This window comes from Pleurodeles waltl, chromosome 5 (assembly GCF_031143425.1).
Source record: "Pleurodeles waltl isolate 20211129_DDA chromosome 5, aPleWal1.hap1.20221129, whole genome shotgun sequence".
Taxonomy (NCBI): Eukaryota; Metazoa; Chordata; class Amphibia; order Caudata; family Salamandridae; genus Pleurodeles; species Pleurodeles waltl.
The window spans coordinates 114,536,335-114,550,534 of record NC_090444.1 but is presented as its reverse complement, the minus strand read 5'-3'; the positions used below and the strand labels follow the sequence as shown (position 1 = coordinate 114,550,534).

Sequence of the window (14,200 nt, the reverse complement as noted above, 5' to 3'; positions counted from 1 at the left end):
AAACAGCCCTGGTACTGAAGGGCATTACTCTTTAAACGGGTGTTCACATGCAATCCAGTAAAATGCCATCACACATGAGTACAGTACAAGAGAGTTATTAGCTGGAGTGAACAGACCTACAGGCACTTGATGTATGGTGGGGTGTTTGGAAGCAAATCATGAATGTCTGTGTGTAATTGATGTATGTGTGTGTTTTTTACATGCTTTAGTCGAAGGTAGCAAAACAATTAAAGCTGCTTCTAGGCCAGACCTGAAAACAAAATACTGTAAAAAGAAAGTGAATGAGGAAATAGCCCCTCCAAAAGTACATTTTCCATTGCTTGACCACTGCTAAAGTTGCCATATTTTCTCACCCTGAAATGCCTTTCTCTTCTCCGCTGAACAGGAAGTGAAGGAAAGCTTTGGGATGCTTCACATCAATGGAAAATGGCCGTGGGACTTTTGGGAGGATGTGAGGGTGGAGAGGGGACCACAGACTCTACACTAAAGAGCTCAATAAACCCAGGCTTACACTGTCCTCGTGTATGTAAAAGCTAGAGTTAGAATAGTGTATAAACCCAGTCCTACATTATGGGAGGAGTGAGTTTGGCTTGATTTAGCAATGACATACAGATCAAAGTTTTAGCAGGGAGGTAAGGTCGGACCTTTGGTAGCCTGTGGTTTAGAGGAGGTGTTTTTGCGAAAGATGTTATTGCAGTCTGTTCTCACTTCGAGGCGCTTAGTTGTGTTTGGCGGGGCTCTGGCCTTCCACAGGTGGCAGATTAAGGGCCTGGTTTAGAGCTTGTCGGACTCGTATTAGGATAGTAGCATATGGTGGGCATGGAACATTGCTCGAATTGAGATTTTCCACCTTTTGAGGCCTCTGGTATTACGAGTTTGTGGAGTAAAACACCAGACAAAAATTAGCCACTCCCTGGAATGCTGCTCTCCGTGAAATACATGATATTCTTCTCGTTTTCTGTGAATGTGGCGCGGTCTGTGGCCCTAACAAACGTAGTATATGCATATGTGACGTGTATGCAAATTATCACTTAGAAGCAACCACTGTTGTCCGCGCGGATCACAAGGCACATTTGCAGCACGTAGCGATAGCTGGGCATTGGACTGCTGGTGGCTGCACAAACACCCGAGGGTCAAGGAGTCCCCGAGCCCGGGACAGAGGCGCCTTCTGTATCACATCCGAGCAGAGGGGGCTGCTGGCGGCTCTGAATTCCTGCAGGACCTTAGCAAAGGGCAGGATTTTCTCCTTTTGGCACAAGTGTCGTTTAATCTGAAAACACAGCATGCTTCATAACAACCTCAACAATGGCCTCGTGCTGGCCAAGAACCATGCTCTGAAAGGGATTGTCCATTCAAATTCAGAGGAAATGTTTGTTTAATACAACCCCTTGTCCTGGAAACAGCACCCACCTCCCTCTGAGTCTGCGTATGGAGAGGGCATGTGGTTCTCGTGGATTATAACGGGTTCACGAGTTTCCATGACGTTGCAGGATAAAGTCTCAGCACGGACGTCAATTCACCAGAATGCCAGGAATCGCCGAATGAACTTCACACCCCCTTTGACCTCTGGCTGACCTCTTGTCTCATATTTAGGCCTGAATGGCTTCCTGTTTCCTGCCCGAGAGGTTATGGAAGGACATGGGAGAGGAAAATATTGACATTAAAATGGCTACTTACAATATTGTTCCTCCTTGTACTGCTTTTAGGGCTCTTGAGATTAGAGGCCAGTGTTACCCAAGGTCATTCAGTGGTAGCACCTACTACTTCGGATTGGCAGCGTTAGCCTTCTGAAACACAATAATATTCCAATGCCAGACAATATACAGTAAAACAAAATGAGAGGTTTTAACTTATTTCTCATGGAGCGATCTAAGTACTAACATTAAAAAAAACAAGCAGTGGCAAAGTCAACTGGTTTAGCTTTGTCGATGCCGAAGGAACGGCGTGATTGGCTTTACCAATGCTTAACCAAAAATGTTAAAAGTATAGAAAGCAATGTATCTTGTCAGAAGTGATAAAGAACAGATGAATCCTAGAATTTCTGGCCATATCTTATCCATTATACCCATTGTAGATAGAGACACAAGATGCACGCAGATATTACGACCAAGGCCCTCATTGTGGGTTGGCTGGAATTTGGTGGCGTGATACCGGGGCCTGGAGTCTACATTACTGGACAGTATCTCCAGCCAGTACAAGTTTTTCATCAAATGAGAAATAACAGCTTGGATAAGGAGCAGTCACGGCTCGCGCTGCATGGAAGGGGTGGGACGGCGCAGCGCGGGGGAGTGGTGCGGGGGGCTTCGGTATGAATAAAAATAAAATAAATAAAAAAAAACACTTACCTCGCTCCTCGCAGTGCTGCTCCACTCTCCCCCGTCACTCCAGGTAGGCACAGGCTCCCAGCCTGCCCTGCGCCAATCCTGAAGTTGCTCAGAGCAGCATCAGGATTGGCTGGGAGCCCCCAGCCAGGGCGCTCCCAGGCAGACTCGGAGCCTGTGCAGGCTCTCTCCAGCCCGGCAATTGTGTTGCCGGGCTGGAGAGAGCCCTGTGCGCATGTGTGTTTGGCCGGTCTGAGACACCTTGAAAAAGAGTCTTTTTATGGGCAGTGGCAACTGGGAAGCCATGAGGAGATGGGGTGAAGGGTTGAAGGGCATTCTTGTACCTGTCAGTTGGGAGTATTGTCTGTTCCCCCTGAACTGTTGAAAGAGTGCATGTGGGAACTGAGTAATGTTGCCACCCCCCGCCCCATCCATTGCAGCTAAAGGAGCAGGCCCGGTGTGTCCAAATCCGGAATTTATTGGGTCCAGTTTTTGGATCTGATAATTCGATGCCCAGAAACACATCATTGAGACTTGAGGTATTTCACTCGACTGCGTGGAACACCCCAACTCATAATGAGGGCCTTAGTGGGCACAGCTTGTAGTGTACATTTAGGGTCAGTGAAAGTAACAGTATTCCAGAAAGAGATCATCTTCAGCACAATATAGCTGCTTCACACATAGATTCTAGAGGGGGTGACTTCTGTTGTTTTCCAGTTGGTCAATTTCCTGGCTTACTATTAGACAAATGACCATAATGAAGGCTCAGTTTTGATTGACTGGGAGGATGTTTTCCAAATATTGCCCATCTCTCTACCTGTACTGATTTGCGGGGGCACCTCACTTTGCGGGTGTACTGAAAATGAACTAATACCCCTGCAATGCATTTTTTCTGATACTGATTGGCCTGCTCACTTAGCAACCCACAGATACCATCCTTAGCAACAACCAAGCATGCAGTGTGACATAAAACTAGCATTGCATTTACATCTTCATGGGAGAGGGAATGCATTGTTTGGGATGCACAAAGGTGCAGATAATGCTAGTTTTGGAGCGCTACATCTGCATTAAATGTAATACCATAAGTACAGTGTGTGGGTATCTATAGGCCCAATAGGTTGCCTTGGGGGCACATGGGTCATTTTGAGTTGTAATGTGTGAATTTGGTTTTACACATTTTGTGTATGGACTCCTCTATTTGTCTGGGAGTAGCCAATCAGAATAGTCCTACTACATGGGTCTGATTTGTGGAAAGTATGGATGTGTTAGGACAAATCTAATTTGTTACTGTATGCAATCAGAATTCCTGTGGATTCACCACAGCGAACTGTCTTTTGTGGTCCAGGGAGATACTGGCAGTCCGAGCATAGGATTCTTTCTATGCGAGAGCAAGAAATCCTTCCCTTTTAAGTCGAGCGCGCAAATGCTCTGATGTGCTGTAATCTCTCTGTGGCTTTTAACCATGCCCACTGCACGCCCAGCACTATCACTCGTTCCTGGGCCTGCCTTTCAAAAATCCTTTGTTATCACTGGTAATTGCTTTACGTTTGTCCCTCCTCTGGGTAGTTTTGTTACCGCCTTGGCCATCGGCCCTGTTACATGGATAATTGCACGTTTGTCGATGCGTTTGACTGCAAGCAAACTTCTTTTTCCTTTTGTGTCTCTCCTTCACGCTCATAGTGGTCGTGGCGCTTTGAATCAGCTTGCTTATGGCAACTGTTTTACTTTTCATTTTCAATTTATGTGGCAAGAAATGTACAATGCTAATAGCTCTAACTTGAGCAGTTGCGAGACTCACTGCATTGCAAATATTTGTTTTCTAGTGTGCCTGTAGAGTGCATTTTAAATAAGAGGCACATTTTGCTTGACTTGACGCTAATCGTGTTGTCCAACACTACTTGTGAGTGCTCAAGAATATCTCTGGATGCTAAAGGATGTAGGTGGTTGGCCACCTATTGGCACCTGCATGTTTCCTTGGCAAGTTTGTGATTTCCAAAAGATGTTTTTAGTTACCAATGAGGTTCCCTTGTGTACACATGGTGATACCTGTACCTTATCTTATAGGATGCACCAAGAATCTGATGGAAGAATTCTGTCATATAAGACTGATTGTCAATTATAGACATATATTTGGAGACATAAGGTTGTACCCAGGCATATAAAGCTGCCATCATTGAGCTGTTCCAAGCATGTGATGGAAAACATTGACGTATGAGACTATACACTGGCATATGTGAATACTGTAACATGTTTGGTACATGGGAGCTGCCTTCTGATGCTCTGGAGGGACGTGGGGCCAGATGTAGCAAAAATAAAAATTGCGACTCGCATTTTGCGTGTTGAAGCGACTCGCAAAATGCGAGTCGCAAATTGGAATGCCAGAAAAAAAAGCGATCCGATTTTGCGACTCGCAGCCGGACTCGCAACGCTGTGTGCGAGTCCACAGTTTGCGAGGTCGCTGTTTGCGAGTGTGCAAAAACGAACTCGCAATTAGCGAGTGGGTGTCGCAAATTGCGAATACCTTCAAAATTGCTTGCAGATGCAGCAGAACACTCCAGAAAGCATACCAGAACACCCTGGAAACACTTCCTGGCACATGATGATGACATCACAGCCAGGAAGTTAACAAATACACCTGGGAGGAGGGCTCAACAGTGAGCAGTGTCTCTGCCACTCACAGTAGGGTGCTGAGGAGTGGTAGGCACAGCACCATGGACGCAGCAGGGACCAGCCAGGCTGGCAGGAGGGGCAGGAGATCATAGATAACAGCCAGGACAGATTCATGTGGCACATGGCGTTAATGTGCCACATGACTGGTTGGCATTTCCCTGCCCATGGACAATTTCAACTTGTATATAGTTTCTTCATGACATTAATAAAACAGTTATTTTTGTTCCACTTAACAAATGGTTAATAGGTGAGTATGGTGGGAGTTGACACGTACCGTCCAGAATATTGCGTTGCAATGTGGTCCCGTCTCAGTCTGCCTTGATTAGCTAGACTCCTATTCCCATGATGGCGATGTGGTTGTTCTTGCTCTTCATCATCAGGATCTGGGTCTGCAGGGGTGAGAGGTAGCCCACGTCGGGTGGCTATGTTGTGGAGGATGGCGCATGCGACCACAATTTCGAAAGCGGTAATGGGGGTGTATTGGAGGGTGCCTCCACTGCGGTGGAGGCATCTGAATCTTGCCTTCAGCAGTCCGAAGGTGCGCTCGATCAGGTTCCTGGTCCTCTTATGCACACTGTTGTATTGCCTCTCTGAATCATTGCTGGGTGTTAAAAATGGAGTCATGATCCAAGTCCAGATAGTTGTGCACAGTGACCTGTGTGTATGTCTGCAAGGTGTATGCAGCTCTACCTAGGAGGTATCCGTCTCCAAACTCCCCACGTTCCAGGCGTTGATGTATCCCACTATGTCTAAAAATGTATGAGTCACGGGTACTGCCTGGAAACTTAGCTACGATGTCCGTGATGACGTAATGGGCATCACAAACAACCTGTATGTTGAGTGAGTGGGTACACTTTCTGTTGCGGAAAATATGTTCCAGATTAGCGGGGGGCATATTTGAATGTGTGTCCCATCTACACATCCAATGACATGGGGGAAGTGGGCAATGCGGTAAAAGTCCAGCTTGGTGCTGTTAATTTCTGCCTCATTCCTTGGTAAGTATATGAACTGAGACCTGTGCGCTACTAAGGCATATAGGAATGCCCTGAGGAACCTTGACACTGCACTTTGGGATACCCCACCTGCCACGGCAATGACCCCCTGATAGCTCCCTGAGGCCAAGAGGTGCAGTGCGCATAGTACTTGCACATGCGTAGGGATGGCGCAGCCACGCAGAGTCTTGTGTTCTAGCTGTGGTTTTAGTAAATCTATTAATTCTAGTATGGCTGCGCTGCTAAGGCGGTATTTATCATAGATCTCCTCTTCAGTTTGCTGGAAAAGGGTCTGCCTTGTTCTATATATCTTCTCCTGTCTGTGGCCCCTCCTCCTCATCTGCTGTGCAGCGTAGACTCTCCTCCTCACTGCTATCAGGTATATGTCCGCCATCTTGAGTGACCCAGATGCCTTCTGGGTCTCCTTTTATACTTTGGTAATGGTTACCACCTGCTCTGAGTTAGTGGTAAATGCGACTTGCAAACTGGGCTTTTTGCGACTAGTCGCAATTTGCGAGTTGCAATTGCATAAGGTTTGCGACTCGCAAATTGCGACTTGCAATTTGCGGGTCGCAAAATGGGGTCGCAACGGATGCGACTCGCAAACGGGTCCCATCGCTTTTTGCGAGTCGGAAATGGGCTTTTTGCATCCCATTTCCGATTTTGCACTGTCGCAAATTGCGAATCGGCCCGTTTGCGAGTCGCAAACGTTTGCTACATCTGGCCCAATATTTCTTCCAAGTCTATTTGTTCAAAAATGGAGTTGGGTTTGCTAGCCTAATAGAATCACATGGTTGACTACTAGCAAATGTATTTAAATGCCACCTCTGTTTGGGAAGTTTTTCAGGAGTTCCAGGGCAGACAGGTGTAACTGGGCTCAGATTGTGACAATCAGAGACTTTCCCACTGGTGTGTTGGGGCTCAACCTTACCCTTGGATGCAAACCTGAGCACCAAGTAGACCCTGTCAGCACCTGACTCTCAGGGCAGCGAAGAAGAGCAGACCAAGCCTTAGTGAGGGAGGTGGTGTGGAGTTAGAGACTCGGAACTTAATGAGTCAACAAATACAAGTTAATAGCTCAATGTCCTGTTAGTGCTTACCTATTGAAAAAGAAGACATATGTTACTCAAAACAACATAATATTACAGAAGGTAGAAAATTAAACTGGGGTTATTGATATCTTTCAGCACTTACTGAGGAAACCGCCTAGGATATTACTGTCGGACAACCTCTTTGGTACACCTCGAGCAACAGTTCAAATTCTGTCACTAGGGACCTCCCTATAGGCGGTGTTGCTCTATGTGGTGTGCAGTACACAGCGAATCAGCGGAAGCGCTAATATTGTCTTGGCTCTTAAGATTGGTGTGTGAGGGGTGTCTGTAGTGCACAAGCCGTGTTGTAGGTGAGCGACGACAGCATCAGCACCAGTCGAGGAAGCTGCAGTGCTTGATGGATCTTGTGACTTCGGTTCCTCCTCAGGCTCAAATACAAAACCCACCATCCAAACAACTTAGGTGCTCAGCACTGATTGCAATGGTGAGTACTAAACTCCTGGTGAAAGACTCTTGGTTGATGTGGTTCTCTTCCAGTACTCTTGCCGTGGACTATCACCCAGTGTGTCTTCTTGGCGCTCAATTTCGCAAGTGAACTCAGCTGCAAAAGTTCCTCACTCCCCTTTGCTTATGGAGGTAAATAGTTCTGCTCACGCTGTGGGGTCACTTTGGGATCCCCGGGCCTCACTCTCACAAAGGAGAGGAGGCTGTCTCACTTTACCTATTAACCTATGGGAAGGAGTCCCCTTCAGTGAACAACTGGCCCTGAGAGGGCAGTTGAAATCCCTAAGCTTCAAAAAGGTCCTCTGTCTCCTCGTCTCCACACCTAGAAGTCTGACCCACTATACAGATTATCCCTGGAATGTCAATGAGGAGCCTTTGGGGATCCTCAGAAAGACATATTTCAACTTTTCCGAAAGTTTGTTTGGCATCATACAGGCTACAGCTAGTAAAAAGCTGCTGATAAAATTCAAAGTGATTGCGAACAGGGGGCCCCAATTTGTGCGTTGTTTGGGGCCTTAAAAATCCTTAACGCAACACTGACCGGAGACACTACTCTAAAACCCGATGAGCTGTCAGAAGCCACACTCAGTAAGGAGGAAACACAAAGAGTCCCCCCAGATCACAGAGCCCCTCTGAATCTTAATCAGTGTCACAAAAAGGCCTCCAGGGCACAAGCATGACCATTGTGTGTGCTGGGTGGGGGGTCACAAATCTACAGCTTGCTATGATGCAGTCAAGGCAGGGGCGTAGAATCTCCACAGCCATGCAGGGGACTTTTTCCATCCAAATAAATGACTGAGTTCATTACTTTCTGGTTGTAGTGAGTAACAATCAAAATTGTAAGCTATGCCATCAGTACGCTATTATTGTTTCTAGGTTGTGCTAGTAAATTTGTGTTTTAAATAAAGTTTTAAAACGACTGAAAAAGTAAACCGCTTGCAGTGAACACACAAATAGCTATCTCTGTTTTGGCATTAGCATACACTAATGAAGCTGCTTGTGACACCACACAGTCAGTCTCACCTTTGTACATGTCCCAAGAAAAAGGTGCTCACTCAAGCAGATGAGGACACTTGTATGCTTGTAGGGAACATTCCAGTCATGACTCTCCCTGTTCTCTACAGAACTATAAGGAAATTCTTGCTGAAATGCCTCTAATTGCTGTAATAAATATTACTTTGTTGTGGTGGGACCATTGGAAATTGTGGAGCTGGGGCAATTTTTTTTATCCATTTTGCACTTTATAAATTGCAGAGATGCTCAGACTGCTGCCAAGATGCACAAGAGTTTCCTCTTCAGTGCAGTTTGCATGGAAAACTCTTTGTATGGGCACAAGGTCTCCTATGTTCCATCAGGTGCCTCACTGACGCTTTTCGTGAGATATACCTTTTTGGATCTTTGATGGTCCTAAGATAGCCTCTCGTGTGTCACTTTCAGTGGCTCTTGTTGTCTTCCCTGTAACTTGTGCCACTGGCACTGAATTACGGTTGGTATTTTCCTCTCGTACAGCACTGTAATTCATCTTGTTTGGTAGAATTGATTCTAAGCCTCGGTTTTCCAAGTTGTGAACAGACATTTATGCCCAAAGGGCGAGAAACGCCAAGATGGGTGACATCAACAAGATTAATTGTGAATCTGCACTGTAGGGTCTCTAACCCTTCTGAGCTTAGGTGTGTAGTGCCTAGACTAGATGGGTGGTGGGTCACTACTCCTATGCTGTGGGTAACAGAGTGAGTATTAGAGATGAATGGAGATAAGGGAGTGGTCCTCCCACATCAGTTGTAGCAGCAGTTGAAGAAGGATTTAATCAACCCTTTTTTAATTTGGTTATCATCAAATTTTGATGCTCAACTAAAAGCTGATAGTCACTATAACTCTTTTCTCTGCTGATGTCTATTTTGGATTACTATGAAGCTGTTGTTACAAATGTGCACCATTATTCACTAAATCATGGTGTGAACAGCACTCACAATAAAGGTTATCTACTAGCAGCCTGTCTACTAAAGCTTTATGACAATTGCAGTGACTGAATGTGTCAATTGTAAATTGTAACATATTCAGATATGATACTGGAACTGAAAAAGGCCTTAAAATTGCAAATGGATCTGGCATTTACCAGCTTCTAAGAAGTCATGGAGTGAGTAGGTTCAGTCCTCAGCCAAGGTACATGTTCTCGGTTCAGGTGTTTCCGTATTGCACAGGTGTCTCTGTAGAAAGAAGACAAGGGGCCTGGGTAGAGTTGTCTAAGGAGACATGGTGCCCTGTGCATGAAAATCACTCTTAAACCATGTTTTATTTTATTCTGGCATCCTTTTGCTTTTTGCTGTCTGAGCATCACTCATCATGCTTGGCTCCTGATCAAGCAAATGAGGCTCATTTGATTTTAATGTGCAATGAGTGACAATGTGTTGTCTTATGTTTATTTAACAGAACCTTTTTAAAAGCAACATATTCATTATGAAGTGTTTGGAAGGACACACTCAGCCAGGCTATTAGTGGCAATAACAACGTGTGTGTTGCAGGTTGCAAAAATAAACACAAAACTGTCACTTAGTGCAGACAGCGCAGTGCTCGGTGATGTAAAAGTGGTGTACAAGTGAGTAAAGTATAAGCTGATTTATTACACAAAATATTTTTGGAGAGCTTATACAAGTGGTCCACATAAATTCATGCAGAGACATTATTGGGCAATGAAATGAAGTCCAAAATAGGGCTGGTGGCCATTTCTATGTTGTTGATAAATGTCTCTAGAGAACCAATTGGCAAGTCATCATCAGGAGTTAAAAGACATATGAGCCAACTAATTGTTAAGAGTATTCAAAGCAAGGCCATTAATAACACAGTGGCGGCTGGTGATGGAGTGTCCCAAGTGAAAAAGGGAAGAAAGGGGTGGCCGACTGGGCCAGACTGGGAACCCAAAGCAGCCATGGCAATTTTGTCAGACCAGCCCCGGCACGGAGGCTGGAAATGGGAGTGGGTAGATTATGCTGGATTGCTGCTTTTGTTAATGGTAGCCAATATTGCAGCACCATTGCAAAACAGGCCCCCGGTCACAAAAGCACCCCCCACCCCTCCTGCCTCCTCGGGAAATGCCAGGTGCCTGCTAATGTCAGTCCCGCCCTGGTGGCCAAACATGCTCCATATACTTTACACAGAAACCACAAAGAAACACCAATTGAACTAATTACCGAGTCATTCAACTCAGTCAAGACATGAAGTGCCACTAATGTGTACTAGAGAAACAACAAACTGGAGAATTCTTGCTGGGTCACTCTTATTTGCTTTGTGTTTTCTTGATGGAATGGTGGCTGTAATCAATAGTGTATCATGCTTGAGCCTGTCTCCATTATTGATTTTTCCCAGTGCTTTCTTTCACATAAATATTCTCTTATTCAAATAATATCCTGCAAAAACTCTGAACAGAAAAGTTTCTTGAAGACCAAAAATGAAAATATCTGGCTTTAAAAGAGGTGGTCAAAGAGGACCTTCTGGTTTCAGATCTTCTGAAGTTTCAGAATTTCTGAGTTGGACTTTGACACTGGCTTATATCTACTGACTAGAAATCACAAGTCTTTGTCTTGACCTGATGGCCAACTCTTATTACCTCCATTTTGGTGGGGTTGCATATTCCTTTGTTTCCAATTACACCTTGAATGGATTTGTTCACCCTGTATTTTCTGGAGAGATTGAGGAAAATGACCACGAGCTGAGTATTGTCTGTATAATTTGATATTGACAAGTCATAAGGCTTAATGAGAGGTACCTGTCTGCACATATATGCTGTAAACTAGTAAAGCTATGACCGGGAGAACTCTGTGCTACAACAGTGTAAATGAAAACCTAAAATGAGGGAAGGTATCCACCCATGAGTGAATGGTACTCTCTGCTGTTTGCTGGCACCAAATGCTGCGCTATTTGATATGTACAAAATCAATAGAAAGATTTCAAAACTAAAAGTGTGACTGATACCATTTCAAGGCATTACCTTAATCCCACACTAGTCAGAAACCTTGTTGGGCCAAATGGTTTCTGTGCTAACTGCAGGAGACAGGCCTAGTGAAAACAAGGCAATGCTGTTTGATGCTCTATCTCCTGCTTTTGTTTCCTTGCCTCATTCATCTCTACTCAGCCCCCTTCTGTCTTTCCTCAGCCCATTTCCATCTCTACCTCTCCTCTTTTATCATTGCCCTGTGCATTCTCTTATTTTCAATCCCTTGAACCTATGTGGTTCCCACATTACTTCCCCAGTGTTGTGCACCTTCTCGTGCCTGTCCATCCTCTTTCTTTTTCTCCAGTCATGTTTCTTCTCCGTCACTACCCGTCTCTCCTCAACCTTTACTGAATATCCTCTGTATCACTTCAGTCCAACTGACCACCACCAGATTTGGTAGCCAATGATTTAGTTAGTCACTGTCCCATGTGTGGCACTGATGGTGAATCCATTTTCCAAACCAATGTGGTTGCAGCCATCTTACAAGAAAAGGAGACTACATCAATAATTAAGAAGGCGTTTTTCAGATAACGGATAGATAGATAGATAGATAGATAGATAGATAGATAGATAGATAGATAGATAGATAGATAGATAGATAGATGTTCCCTGGGTGCCAAGAATCTTGGAGACAGTGGCTGCTTCCAAGCTGCATGGGTTCCTACACTCTCAGTGGCTGGATAGCCTCCCATAAGGATTTAGACCACAGTAAACCACCGTGAACATGTTCATCTGTTTACCTGATGATGCATTAGCTGCCTCACATAAAGGATAGTTGTCAGTCTCGATTCTTGTTGGTCTTGCAGTATCGTACAACATGATGAACTTTGATGTGTAGCTTGCTCAGCCTAGGTTGGAGGCAGCTGCCTCAGAGGCAGCCTTGAAATGGTTTGACTCGTTTCTAACAAGTCACACAAAGAATGTTAGACCTGGCTATTTCCAGTCATCTGCAGTGAAGGGGAGAGGGGCCTGCTGCTTTACTCATATGCAGTTCATAAAAAGATTTGCCTCCGTAGAAAAAGGGCCAAAAGATGACTTCTCTGCTGTAAGGCAGGGGCAGGAGGAGCATAGGCCTTGCATCAACAACAGTGGCCTGAAACTGAATGAAACCAAAAGAGAGGTCCATTATGGACTCAGGACAGAAGGTTCTGACCAATTAAACGTTCTCATCGCCTGCAAGTTGTTTAGAGCTCCTCCTTCTACACAAAGGACCGGATTTAGAGTTTGGTGGATGGGTTACTCCGTCAGAAACGTTATAGATATCCTGCCCGCCCTATTACCACTTCCGTAGGATATAATGGAATCGTAACACGGCGGACAGGATATCCGTCACCTTTGTGATGGAGTAACCCCATCTGCCAAACTTTAAATCAGGTCCTTAGACTCCCTCTTATATCTCCTATCTTGCTACACAATGAGATCATGTCCCTCTTTGAGCCCTCTCTCCTCTCCATCGTTCTCTCCTTAACTCAGCAGCTCTCTGGGGGTGGCCATCAAACTGTTCTCTGCATCCTCGGTCTCCTGTTTCTCACTTTCGCTTGTCTCTTTTCTCTCTCCTTGTTGTGTTACTCATGAATCCTCTTCTCAGCCCCTCCTTTCGGTCTCACACCTCTGATCGCTCCCCATCCACTTGCCTTTTCTCAGCCTCCTTCGCCACATTTTATCCTCCTGAACTCACATCCTGTTTCTCCTCAGCTATACGCCTTTCCACTGTTCCAAACTATCATCAACTTTGTCTCAAATCAGAAATCAGCATCATTTTAAAGTGTTCCTGCATATTCACAAACCTTCATCGTTTATACATCTGGACATCCAGATACACAGGCATTTTCCAATGTTTGTTACAAGAGTTTTAACACTAAAAAGCGATAAAAGGGTTGACATAAATACGTTCATAAACAATATTGGTTCCAGAGAATGTTCTGTGCAGCTTCTAAAACTTTACAAGCATGTCTCTCCTCAGTTTTAGTCCCGTGGACCCAGCGCTTTACTTTTCCCCCATCTTGCTCTCATGTTATATTAAGACGTCCACCTTTCTTGGCAGCCCACCCTGGCAAGACCGGACTGGCTCAAATTAAGTACTGCAGCCCTGGCAATAATGCTCAAAGGAGCCCCGCTTCCTACCTCTTCTCATGTTATCTCTCTCTCTCTTCCTATCCATCCATTCTTTCTCTGTTCTCTCTCACATACCCCTCTTGGTCCTCTGATCGCTCACCATATCTCACCCTTCACTCGCTCTTGCTGGAATTGACATTTTAAATATGGTGTTGAAAACATTGAGCACGCTCCAGGCACCCACACCTTATTGATGAGTTTGAGGCCAAAGGACAGCATGGGAAGCAGGGTCGATTGACTTATTTTAGTAAGGTTTTTTGGGGGACTTGGCGCATATCTTGCAGAGGTGTCTCTTTGTGCTTATAATTGTGAGGATTTTAATTAATCAGGAACGATAACGTAAAGTACCACATTACATTAGTTGTAGCTTGAAGCACCTTGAAGCTTAGGTGTAAGTGTGCAGTAACTCAACCCTAGTTATGGATATTTGCCCATGGAATGGATCCATAAGTTAGGCGAAGATTATTTCAAAGATAATGACTTTTGTTAACTCTGTCCTGTGTTTATATTGTCATATTTGACTTAGTGATGCGTGAATGTTCGAGTTTTAGAGTG

General features: G+C 44.9%; 1 protein-coding gene across 1 annotated transcript in view; it reads left to right on the top strand.

Annotated features, from left to right (window-relative positions):
* EFR3B (EFR3 homolog B) overlaps positions 1–14,200 on the top strand; it is a 501,803-nt gene that overhangs the window by 147,021 nt on the left and 340,582 nt on the right. The window lies entirely within an intron of this gene.